Source organism: Diadema antillarum, unplaced genomic scaffold (assembly GCF_040938485.1).
Source record: "Diadema antillarum isolate AM-2024a unplaced genomic scaffold, OU_Dant_1.0 seq00001621_RagTag, whole genome shotgun sequence".
NCBI lineage: Eukaryota > Metazoa > Echinodermata > Echinoidea > Diadematoida > Diadematidae > Diadema > Diadema antillarum.
Window position 1 is genome coordinate 394,163 of NW_027272332.1, and position 11,802 is coordinate 405,964.

The window sequence follows — 11,802 nt, forward strand, 5'->3', positions numbered from 1 at the left end:
AGTAGGGAACAAAAAAAAAATAAGTCGCCTGCTGTTTTTTTGTAGTAGACAGCCACACAATGTATGTCAATTTTGGGCAATCTCTGGCAATGCAATGTCATAAGTGGAGTAGCTTTGTGACACTTGACAAAAGCATGATTTTCTCACAAACCCTTTATGTATATAAGGATTGAAAAATAGAGTTTGTTCCAAAACCTGAGAAAACTCAACATATCATATCTACTTTTTTGCATATATAAAAGAACACTGGACTTCACCCTTTAAGAAGGCAGAAACTATTATCATTGCCCTTACATACGTCAGTGACTTGTTGAGGAAATGTGCATGTTTTTCCTAAAAGAAAAAAAATGTGAAATTCTCTTTAGGTTTTCCTTGAATTGTTTTACGCATGTGACATCATAAACTCTTCTCACTCTGCTGAGACTGCACAAATGATTTAAAGATTATCAACTTTTGAACTGAATGTCCGCTTTTCACTTTTTTTTTTTACTAATGTGTTCTAATAGTATAAGCCAGTTCGGGGTACCAGTTTGAGCATGTGCGGAAAAAGGTTATTTGTACCGAGAGACAGGTTGGTTTTTTAATTTCATTGAGATAAGCATCTGTAATGCTAGGATTATTCATGGAATCCTTATGAATGGTGCCTGCCAGTACATCCACTTGACAGCAAGCCTGGTATTTGGCAATGTTAACACACACAAAAAAAGTTTGTTAACATATTCAAAACAGCACTTAATAAAATAGATGATTCCCTAAGTGTTGATTGACGAACCATACTGGTCACTTCATCTACACTGGTTAGGTTCATTCTTTGTTTGAATATGAGTTCCATAAATGGCTATGGTGGGCAAGCTGCTGCATTATGTCACTTTGAATTGAGTGAAGTGCCTAACCAACTGAGAAAAATGAAAGGTCAGTTGTACCTATGTACACATGAGTTATCTCCGGACTGGCTTATTGCTGCGCATTCACTCAATCAACATGTAGCTCTATATGAAGGTGGACTTATAATTTTTTTTTCAAAATAATTTTTAGCTTTCTTTAAGTAGGTTGTATAAAGTGCTGATATATTTGTGTAAGGTTTGGTGAAAATTATGTGTTAAAATGATTGGAAGAGTTGTGAGACTGTAACATAAACACTTGAGGTATTTCTCATGCATGATCATAAATCTCTGTAAAATATTGATGGTAATAGTAATAATGATAATAATGATGATGATAATAATAATAATAGTTATAATGATGATAATAGTAATAATATATTTTGCTTCTGATCATTATGCTTGTGATGGTGCCAATACCAATACCTGCTTTATGAATGTGAAAAATCGACTGCTCTTTACAATATTTTGAATGTTGGGGCTAAACTGCATACATTGTGTAATTATATTTATGGTCTACTGAGTACAATGTGCTTCTTGTTTCCATCGCTTGAAAAAAAAAAAACAACCAATGTATCAAAAAAATTGTTTTTAAACTTGTCTCACAAGACATATTCCTTCCTCTTTATGTCCAGTTTGTCATACCACTGATTGGTTAACCTTATTCTCCCTTTCTGAGGTAACATTTTCTGTGGAATTGTTAATGTTAATTTGATGCAATGAAAAGTGTTTTCAGATGTGCTATTCTGCCCAAGATTTATAACTGGGACATATCTTTAGCTGTGTGCATAAAAAAGTAACCAAATTTAGATGTGCATTCTTCATTTTTGATTCTTTTTTCACCTTTCTTATCATTGGTGTAATTGTATATGAAAAACAAAATGTGAAGTATACTAATTGTATAATGGGGCACATTCGCAAGCTCTCAAGCTTGGAATTGGATTGAATATGTCAGTACAAGTAGTGAGTTTCAGATATATATGACAGAACTTTTCCATACCCTTCATTGTTTTGGCAATAACTTGTGTACGAGAAATCAGAGTTGACATATCGCTGTTAATGTCTAAGAGCGTCATAAAGGTGCTTTTGATTACCGTAAGATGTACCGGTAAATTCAAGGTACATATCTATGATCCATTCTAGAAGTAGAAGGACAATGTGAAAGATATTTGTCACATAGTTTACTATTACTCTGCACAAGCTTCAGGGATTTTTTTGAATAAAAAGAATTAGTGCTTTTTGTCAATGTGGTAACTTCCTTTAAAAGAAGAAAAAGTAATCATTTGATGGAAAGAACGAATATTTTTTTTCTTATTCAATGTACTGACCAAATTTCATACATTTTTGATTTACATTGCCCTTTTTATGACAAAATATGATTCTCGTATTAGAATTTGTAGAAATACAATGTATATTTGATGTTCACTTTAAAGTAAACCATGAAAAAGAAAATCGCTGTTAACTTGTCCCTCTTCCATGAGACATATGTTAAAATCTTAATAATTTATATGTAAGTATGCACTGTATTCATTATGTTTATGTTCTATTTGTTGTTGAATTGAAGTCTCTGACTTCAGTTTTCGAAAGATTGTGGATTTAATTGACTGAGAAACTGTGTGTAAATCTATGCATGCTATTTTGCGTCATGTCTGGAGTGTTACCTTAGGTAATTGTTTGTGAAGTCAGTAAAGGCATCCAGTAGACCTTAGGTAATTGTTTGTGAAGTCAGTGAAGGCATCCATTATATAATTATTTTGGTTTAAAAAAAAAGTTTATAATTTTCACCATATGAAATGAAACAAGGACTAGGCACTCTCAAGCATGGGAAAGCCCCTGGCCCTGACAACATCCACCCAGAACAACTGTTACACACTGGCCCTCGCCTTAATGACTGGCTCAGACACTTCATGTCACGATGCCTCTCTGATGCCAAAGTCCCCCTGCTGTGGAAGAAGGCCACTGTTGTAGCCATTCTAAAGCCAAACAAACCCAGAAATGACCCTAAGAGCTACCGCCCCATCTCACTTCTGTCGGTGCCCCTGAAACTGTTCGAACGACTCATTCTAAACAGGATAGAGCCTATCCTTGAGCATTTCCTACCAGAGGAACAAGCAGGCTTCAGGAAAGGGCGTAGCACTGAAGACCAAGTGCTTGCAGCAACCAACCAAATCGAAGCTGCCTTCGAGGACAGGAAGAAATGTGGAGCTGTATTCATTGACCTCTCATCTGCCTACGACACAGTCTGGCATCGAGGACTTACCCTCAAGCTCCATCAAGCACTACAAGACAGACAGATGGTCCAAGCTATCACAAACATCATTTCAGACCGCTGCTTCAAAGTAATCATTGACGGCGCATCCAGTAGAACAAGGACCCTCAAGAACGGCGTCCCCCAAGGCTCGGTTCTTGCACCGGCACTCTTCAACCTGTACACAGCAGATATCCCCCACATCAGCAGCTCCAAATACGCCTACGCTGATGACCTGGCTATTCTCTCCACATCAAACTCCTTTGAAGAAGCTGAACACACCCTCACCCAAGATATGCAGACTCTGCAGACCTACTACCACCAATGGCGGCTAAAACTTAATGCACAAAAGACCATCTCTTCTGTGTTCCACCTGAACAACAAGGAAGCAGACCGCCAACTCCATGTCAAACTTCAAGGAACTGATCTTCCATTCTGTGCTACTCCTACCTACCTCGGAGTGAAACTCGACCGCTCACTCACCTTCCGTCACCATGCACTGAATGTAGCTGGGAAAGCATCTGCCAGAGTGTGCCTTCTACGCAGACTATGCGGCCATGACTGGGGAGCCGATTTTACCACCCTCCGCTCCACCGCCCTCGCCCTTGTCTACGCTCCAGCGGAATACTGTGTCTCTGCCTGGGGGCGTAGCTGCCATACCAAGAGAGTGGACTCCCAACTCAACTCTGCTCTCCGCACCATCACAGGCTGCCTGAAACCAACCCCCACCCATCAGCTCCCTGTGCTAGCAGGCATTCCACCCCATCACCTCAGAAGAGAAGCCGCTACAAGACAGGCAGCACTGAAGGCTGACACGGAAGAACACCATCCCCTCCACACCAAGATGCACGCTGACCTCCCTAGACAGCGCCTCAAAAGCAGGAAGCCTTTTATCAGGACTGCACAAGCCCTCTCCTCAGAGAACAGGAACTTCAGTCGGAAGGCCTGGCTCACAAACAAATGGAAGGAGCAACAGCCTGCAGGCAGACTCACTAACATGCTGCCACTTACATCTCATCCCTCTGGCTGCGACCTCCCACGAAAGGACTGGTGTCGCCTTAATCGACTCCGCACTGGAGTCGGGCGCTTCCAAGCATGCCTGCACCAGTGGAAACTGTCAGAGACAGACAGATGCGACTGCGGGGAAATACAGACAGCAGATCACCTGGTAGAGGACTGCACCATCCATCGCCTGGCGGGAGGATGGACTGCCCTCCGTAGCCTCACCCCCGCTGCCAGGTCCTGGCTGAGGGACGCAGCCTTCACTGCATAAGACTCAAGATGACAGATCAGACAGACAGACCACAAGCAAGAAGACCATATGGGGTGCAGAAAGGTAACCATATATAGAGACATGTGCAAATTGTATTGCATCCTATATTGCGGTGACTTTATCACCCCATAGGGTGCAAAATTACAACAATAACAATATGAACCATAATGGGTGCAGGTATGAGGTGCAGAAGGGGAACCCTGTATAGAGGTCCATATTTGCACCTTATAGGGTGTTGAATATAGGGTGCTAAATAAGAACCCCCCAAAATAGAACCCTAAATGGAGCCGCTGGTGTTACAACGATATGAACCAGAAAGGGTGCAAATTTGCACCTGAATTTTTGTTCACCCTATGGGGTGCAGAAAGGGAACCCAATGGAGGGGTGCAAATATGCACCAGATATGGTGTTTAATATAGGGTGCTAAATAAGCACCCCCAAAAATAGAACCCTAAATGGAGCCGCTGGTGTTACAACGATATGAACCCTATTGGGTGCAGAAAGGGAACCCAATGGAGGGGTGCAAATATGCACCATATATGGTGTTAAATATAGGGTGCTAAATAAGCACCCCCCAAAATAGAACCCTAAATGGAGCCGCTGGTGTTACAACGATATGCACCCTCTAGGGTGCAAATTAGAACCGTAATTTCTCTGTGTGTACGGAGTTCAAGCTGCGCATTTTTTTAGGTTTTCATACGCGTACTTGAAAGTGCGTGTTCGGTTTTTTTTTTTTTTTTTTTCTGGTCGGGTGAGAAGCGCCGCCGCGCAGCTGAGGGTTAATGACGTAACAAAGGCTTCTTTATTGGGAAATCGGGCGATTTTCAACATGCACACGGTTTGAGTGGAAATCACTGATCGGAGGTGGATAGTAGCTGCTTGGCGGAGGTCTGCGCTCTCGGAGTGCTTTTCTAGTTTCACAAATAGTGCACTATTTGAAAAAGCTCGTCATAAACAGTGACGTCATTTTCCAAATGGAACACCATGGTGCGTCAAACAGGCCAACATTCTGAGATAGTGGAAAATACATACATTCCTAATCACGTGAAGCTCTTTCAACAATCACTGAATTGAGGACTAATTCTCGATCCAAAATATAATATCATTTACAAGTTTGGATCAAAAACTTAACCTTCAGTGATTGGTACTATTTTTGGACAATTTTAGAGTGGCATATTTGACAGTCCATTATTGTGAAATGATGTCACAAAACAATCACCACTTCACAAAGCACCTGTGACATCACGCACTGCTCTTTGTGAAATGTAACAATAAAAACAATTCAAACTTTAGTATTGTGACATCACAAAGCAGTTTTGTACGTGACATCATTGATCCCGGGCCCTGATGATTCATACGTCTCTACAGGCACGGCGATAAAGCATTACACCTCGAAGCCTCATTTGCATAAAGTAGACAGCTTGTCTACGCAAAACCGCTGGGGAACTGTTGTATGGTATGGTATAGTATGGTATGGTTTATTAAATGAAATGTTCTCGCAGCCAAAAGGCTGAATTGCAACATTTGTTCACACAATACATAGTTGATTAAAAAAAGAAAGTATTTAAAATTTTCAAATCATTCATATTTAAAGAATAACAATTAACATCATTTACAACATTATTCATTATAAAATATATTACATTCACTACATTCAACACACTATACGTGACGAATAAACATAAACTGATTACAAGGGACAAAAATTGTGGCTGCCAGGGGAAGTAAAGTTCCTGGTAGTACAATCAACATCACATGCATGTCTCTTTGCGATAACAATTCAGGACAAGGTGAAAAAACGAGAGAAATCAACACACCGATTTCATCTTGCGTGGCCTCAGCTACACAGCGCCATCTATCCTGTTGCAGGACAATCGCAATATCTCACCTCAAAAGCCATCAAATGATTAAATCTATACAGCAAATAGAAGAAGAAACTGTTCTCTAACTCGCAATGTTAGTTTTTTGAGTTTTATTGAGGATAAACCTGTGAAAATAACGTCGAAACTTAGCTTCCAAAACAGCTCTAACAAAAAAGTCCTGTGGTACTCCCTGTGGTACTTGTCGGTACCACACAATGTACCACACACTTGCAATGTTACCAAAGGAACTGTGTGGTACTGTACCACAGGCTTGTAGGGTACTCCCTGTAGTAGCCTACTTGTCAGTACCACACAATGTACCACATAAATATATGTTACCACAGGAACTGTGTGGTACTCTATTACAGGATCATGTGGTATTACTCCCTGTGGTACCTGTCGGTACCACACAATGTACCAAACAAATATATGTTACCACAGGAACTGTGTGGTACTGTGTCACAGGCTTGTGTGGTACTCGCTGTGGTACTTAAGTCAGTACCACACATACAACACAAGCATATGTCAGTACAGGGACTGATGTGTGGTAAAGGAAAGAACCACAGGACAGTACCACAGGACAGTACCACACGAATTGTCCTGTGGTATTTTGGGACGTACCACAGGACAGTAGCACAGGAATTCCTGTGGTAATTTTGGACGTATACTCAGGACAGTACCACAGGACAGTACCACATGAATTGTCCTGTGGTATATTGGGACGTACCACAGGACAGTACCCACAGGACAGTACTATATAGGAAAGTACCGCAGGACAGTACCACAGGACAGTACCACAGGAAAGTACCACACGAATTGTCTTGTGGTAATTTGGGACGTACCACAGGAACTAACCACAGGAATTGTCCTGTGGTATTTTGGGATGTTCCACAGGTCAGTACCACAGGACAGTACCACAGGAAAGTACCACAGGGCAGTACCACAGGGCAGTACCACATGAAAGTACCACAGGACAGTACCACACGAATTGTCCTGTGGTATTTTGGGACGTACCACAGGACAGTACCACATGAATTCCTGTGGTAATTTGGGACGTATACCACAGGACAGTACCACATGAATTGTTCTGTGGTATTTTGGGACGTACCACAGGAATATTCCTGTGGTAATTTGGGACGTACCACAGGACAGTACCACAGGAATTATCCTGTGGTAATTTGGGACGTACCACAGGGCAGTACCACATGAATTCCTGTGGTAATTTGGGACGTATACCACAGGACAGTACCAGAGGACAGTACCACGTGAATTGTCCTGTGGTATTTTGGGACGTACCACAGGGCAGTACCACAGGACAGTACCACAGAATTATCCTGTGGTAATCTGGGACGTACCACAGGACATTACTAAAAGAAAGTACCACAGGACAGTACAACACCAATTGTCCTGTGGTATTTTGGGACGTACCACAGGACAGTACCACATGAATTCCTGTGGTAATTTGGGACGTATACCACAGGACAGTACCAGAGGACAGTACCACGTGAATTGTCCTGTGGTATTTTGGGACGTACCACAGGGCAGTACCACAGGACAGTACTACAGAATTATCCTGTGGTAATCTGGGACGTACCACAGGACATTACTAAAAGAAAGTACCACAGGACAGTACAACACCAATTGTCCTGTGGTATTTTGGGACGTACCACAGGACAGTACCACATGAATTCCTGTGGTAATTTGGGACGTATACCACAGGATAGTACCACATGAAAGTATCACAGGATAGTACCACAGTACAGTACACCACACGAATTATCCTGTGGTATTTTGGGACATACCATAGGACAGTACCACAGCTAGAAAATTTGGTCTCAAAACAAGTGTTATTTTTTCACATTTCCCTTCATTGCTCCAAAATGAAACTTCGGTATATGACTAAATTGGTAGTATATCCATACTGTGTTCCAAATATCTATTCTGTATCATTCTGGCGCACGGATATGTCCAGTAAAAATCGAGATCGCTGTCACTTGTGACCCATGTAAAATCTATAGCGTAAGCAGTACGCAGTCCGATGTATCGGTTTTCGTGCTGCGTGAAACAGTTGAAGCACATCATGACATGGTTCGCAGGGTCCCTCTCTAGATTGCCCACTCCGGACCCAAAACCGAAACCTGTCGCATTGCGCCGAACCTGACACCGCTGATTGGCTAAGCGTGCACTGACCAGTAGAGAACGCATGCGCGGGAGGATGATCTAGTTGTGCATGTCCAGTATTTTCTCTTTAATTGGGTTGTCTTTGTTGCTCTTATTTTCACCTAACTACTTGCTCCAACACTAAACTTCGCATGTAGTGAGTCTGGTGTGTACAGACTATAATGCAATATGTTAATTAAATGCATATTCATGCGGGCGCAGACTTATGTCCAGAAAAAAATCGTATCGCCGGGTGTCTATACATGTACTAGGATCGCTCCACAACATCGCATGTATACCACATACGACTTCTTGCCTCATTCTACTTCCCTTCTTTGATTTACTTCTTCGATCGAAAATGTACTAAAACATATTACTGTACTCCTAATGATAATCATGCCTAATTTCGAGTTTCTACATGGTTAAAACGATGGGCCTCACGGTGTATGCGGACGGCCCCGTACGTGACCAGGAATTCCGTAAAGGGGAGGCGCCTTTACAAATTAAAGGGGAGGCGCCTTTACAAATTAAAGGAGGCGCACGCACCCGCCCCCCCCCCATTTTTTCCTTTTTATTTCTTTTGTTTTAACCAAACGGGGGGGGGGGGGGGGCGCCCAGTGCGCCTCCCTCTGGATCCGCCATTGCGTGTACTATTCACTTTGTCATTATGGCTGCAAGCGTCCCTCAGCAGTGAATAGCACTATTTTGGAATCACCTCTGCTTACAGTTCAACTCTGAAACTTTAAAAGTAGAAAAGATATACACTCAGTAGAATACGAAAGTAAACACATTTTCTTTTTCATTACGTTTTTTTTTTTCATAGAAGATTAAAGGTTGTTTAATTGGCTATCAACCCGGTAGGTTTCAAATACGAAGGGAAATGTTACACATGAATGAACATAATATACTCGTTTTTGTCTTCGAAGGCACAAAAGTGAAAATGGTAGAAATTGACATTTTGTCATTCCGCATTTTCAAATGCCCTTCATGATAGCATTGACAATAAAAGACCAATTTAACACAATGAGAGACATAAATGAATAGCAAAAATTACTTTTTGTCCCTGGTATCTCTTTTATCCTCAAACAAAAACAAAGTGGGAAGTTAAAGGGGGAAATCAAGATTTCTCAACTCAAATTAAAATGTCGGAGTATTTCAGGGAGTATATAGCGAGTAAGCCGCAAAACTGATAAAAAATTGAAAAAAAATTTCGATCTGCATTTCATTCTTTTAATTTAGGAATTTAAGAATTCATAAGACAAATTGGAACCAAATATAATGTTCAGTTTTCTTGATTTGAAATAACATTTAATTTCTACCATATTTGTTAAAATTGCCTCTTTTCTAGTGTTATTTAAATTTTGATTTGAGAGCAGATTCTTCATTTTCGTTGTTATTTTTATTCTTTTTTACCTTTCTTTATCTTTAGGGGCTACAAAGACATCATAGAGATCAGTAGGTGATTTTTGCAAATTACTTTGTTTTTCTTATTGAGTAAAATCGTCCTTTGTTCTAGTTATTATATGGTAGAGCACTTACGCATGAATGAGAACTTGCCCATTTTTGAAATTTTTATTTTTGTGCTTGGAAGAGAAAAACGTTTAGCCAAATATTCTATGAGAAATATGGATTTGAAATAGTGTCTACTTTGTTTCCTTTTTTTTTCTTCAGGTATAGTTGCATAAGCGAAGGGTATAATCATATTGGTACACCTATAGTCAGAGCTACCAAGTCTCACGCATTCTGAGTGAGACTCAAGCATTTAGGGGTCGATCGTCTCACGATCTTACGCATGGCACCCATTTTTCTCACGCATCGGGCAAAGTTTGCAATTTGGGCCCATAATAAATAGTTACAATTGAAGATATAATTTTCATTTAGTCTTTCAAAATAAGTAAAAAATAGTCACTGAAGTATGCACCTGACCGCACCTAAAAATTGAAAAACCTCCCTACCGTGGGAGGCCACGGGGGGGGGGGGGGGGGGGGGGACCCTCCCACACCCTCCCTTGCGCGCACATTCGCTCGCCGAGATGCCGAGTCATGAAAATCTCGGTAAGCACTATCTGGGCACCCGTCCCGCTTCATCATGAATATTCATCATCTACACAGGGGCCGGGGAAGCGGGGGGCTGGGGGGCTGTAGCCCCCCACACTTTTTGATCGTGTAAAAAAAAATCAAAGAAAAAAAAAAGAAAGAAAGGGGAAAAATCAGGGGAAAATCACATTACCCGAATTTCTCACAAAAAGTGTGCTTCAGATCGCTTTATCTTGATTTCAAAAACGCAAAAGCCCCGTCGATTGGGAGGGGCATCCCCCTCCCACACCCTCCCCCTCTACCTCATTAGACTTTGTACATACACACAAATGATGCACACGCGGAATAAGAGCTAAATGCTGTGATTTTGCTATTTAGTATTAACACTTTCCTGAAAAAATCTAAATTATTTCCATAAATATATATTCTTTTTAGGGGGGCTAGGGGAGCTAGGAAAAAATCCAAGTATTGCACCAAAAGTTTGCACCAGATCGCTGAATTTCAGGTCTGAAAATGTAAAATCACCTTCGTGTAGGAGGAGAAATATCCCTTTTGTATACACCCTCGTGAGCCTGCCTTTTCTGTTTGATTGCTTAACAGACAACATTCATGAAATCAATTGTAACAATAAGTTTATACAAGAAGTTTATTCATATGCTACCACTTTATAGGCAAATTATTCAATAATAATCCACACCAAAATATCCTGCTATACCTTAAACAAGTACTTGGGCCGTTTCAAGTCGATAAAAGACGGAAAATATGCATCAAATTGCACCATTTACAACATAAAAATGCAAAAAGTTCTCACCGTGGGAGGGGGAACACCCCCTCCCACACCCTCCCCCCTGTTCCCTAAGCTCGCTCGGGCTTGGTCGCTTCGCTCCCTGGCATAGTAACCACAGCCCTCCCAATATCACAAGGTCATTATCCAGGCTACGCCGGTACGTGTAAGCGGGGGGGGGGGGGGGGGGTGTTCAAGTCTTTATAGGCAAATTGTTCAATAATAATCCACATCAAAATATCCTGCTACCTTAAACAAGTGGGGGCGTTTCAAGTTGATAAAAGACGGAAAAGCACCATTTACAACATAAAAATGCAAAAAGTTCTCACCGTGGGAGGGGGAACACCCCCCCCCCACACCCTCCCCCCCCCCCCTTCCCCCCACTCGCTCGGGCTCGGTCGCTTGGCTCCCTCGCATAGTAGGCCTAACCGCCGCCCTCCCAAGATCAGAAGATCATTATCCAGGCTACGCCGGTGCTTCTAAGGGGGGGGGGGGGGGGGGTTGACCTTGATCCCCCCCCCCCCCGGGCTGCGCAGCCCCCCCCCCCCCCCAAACTGA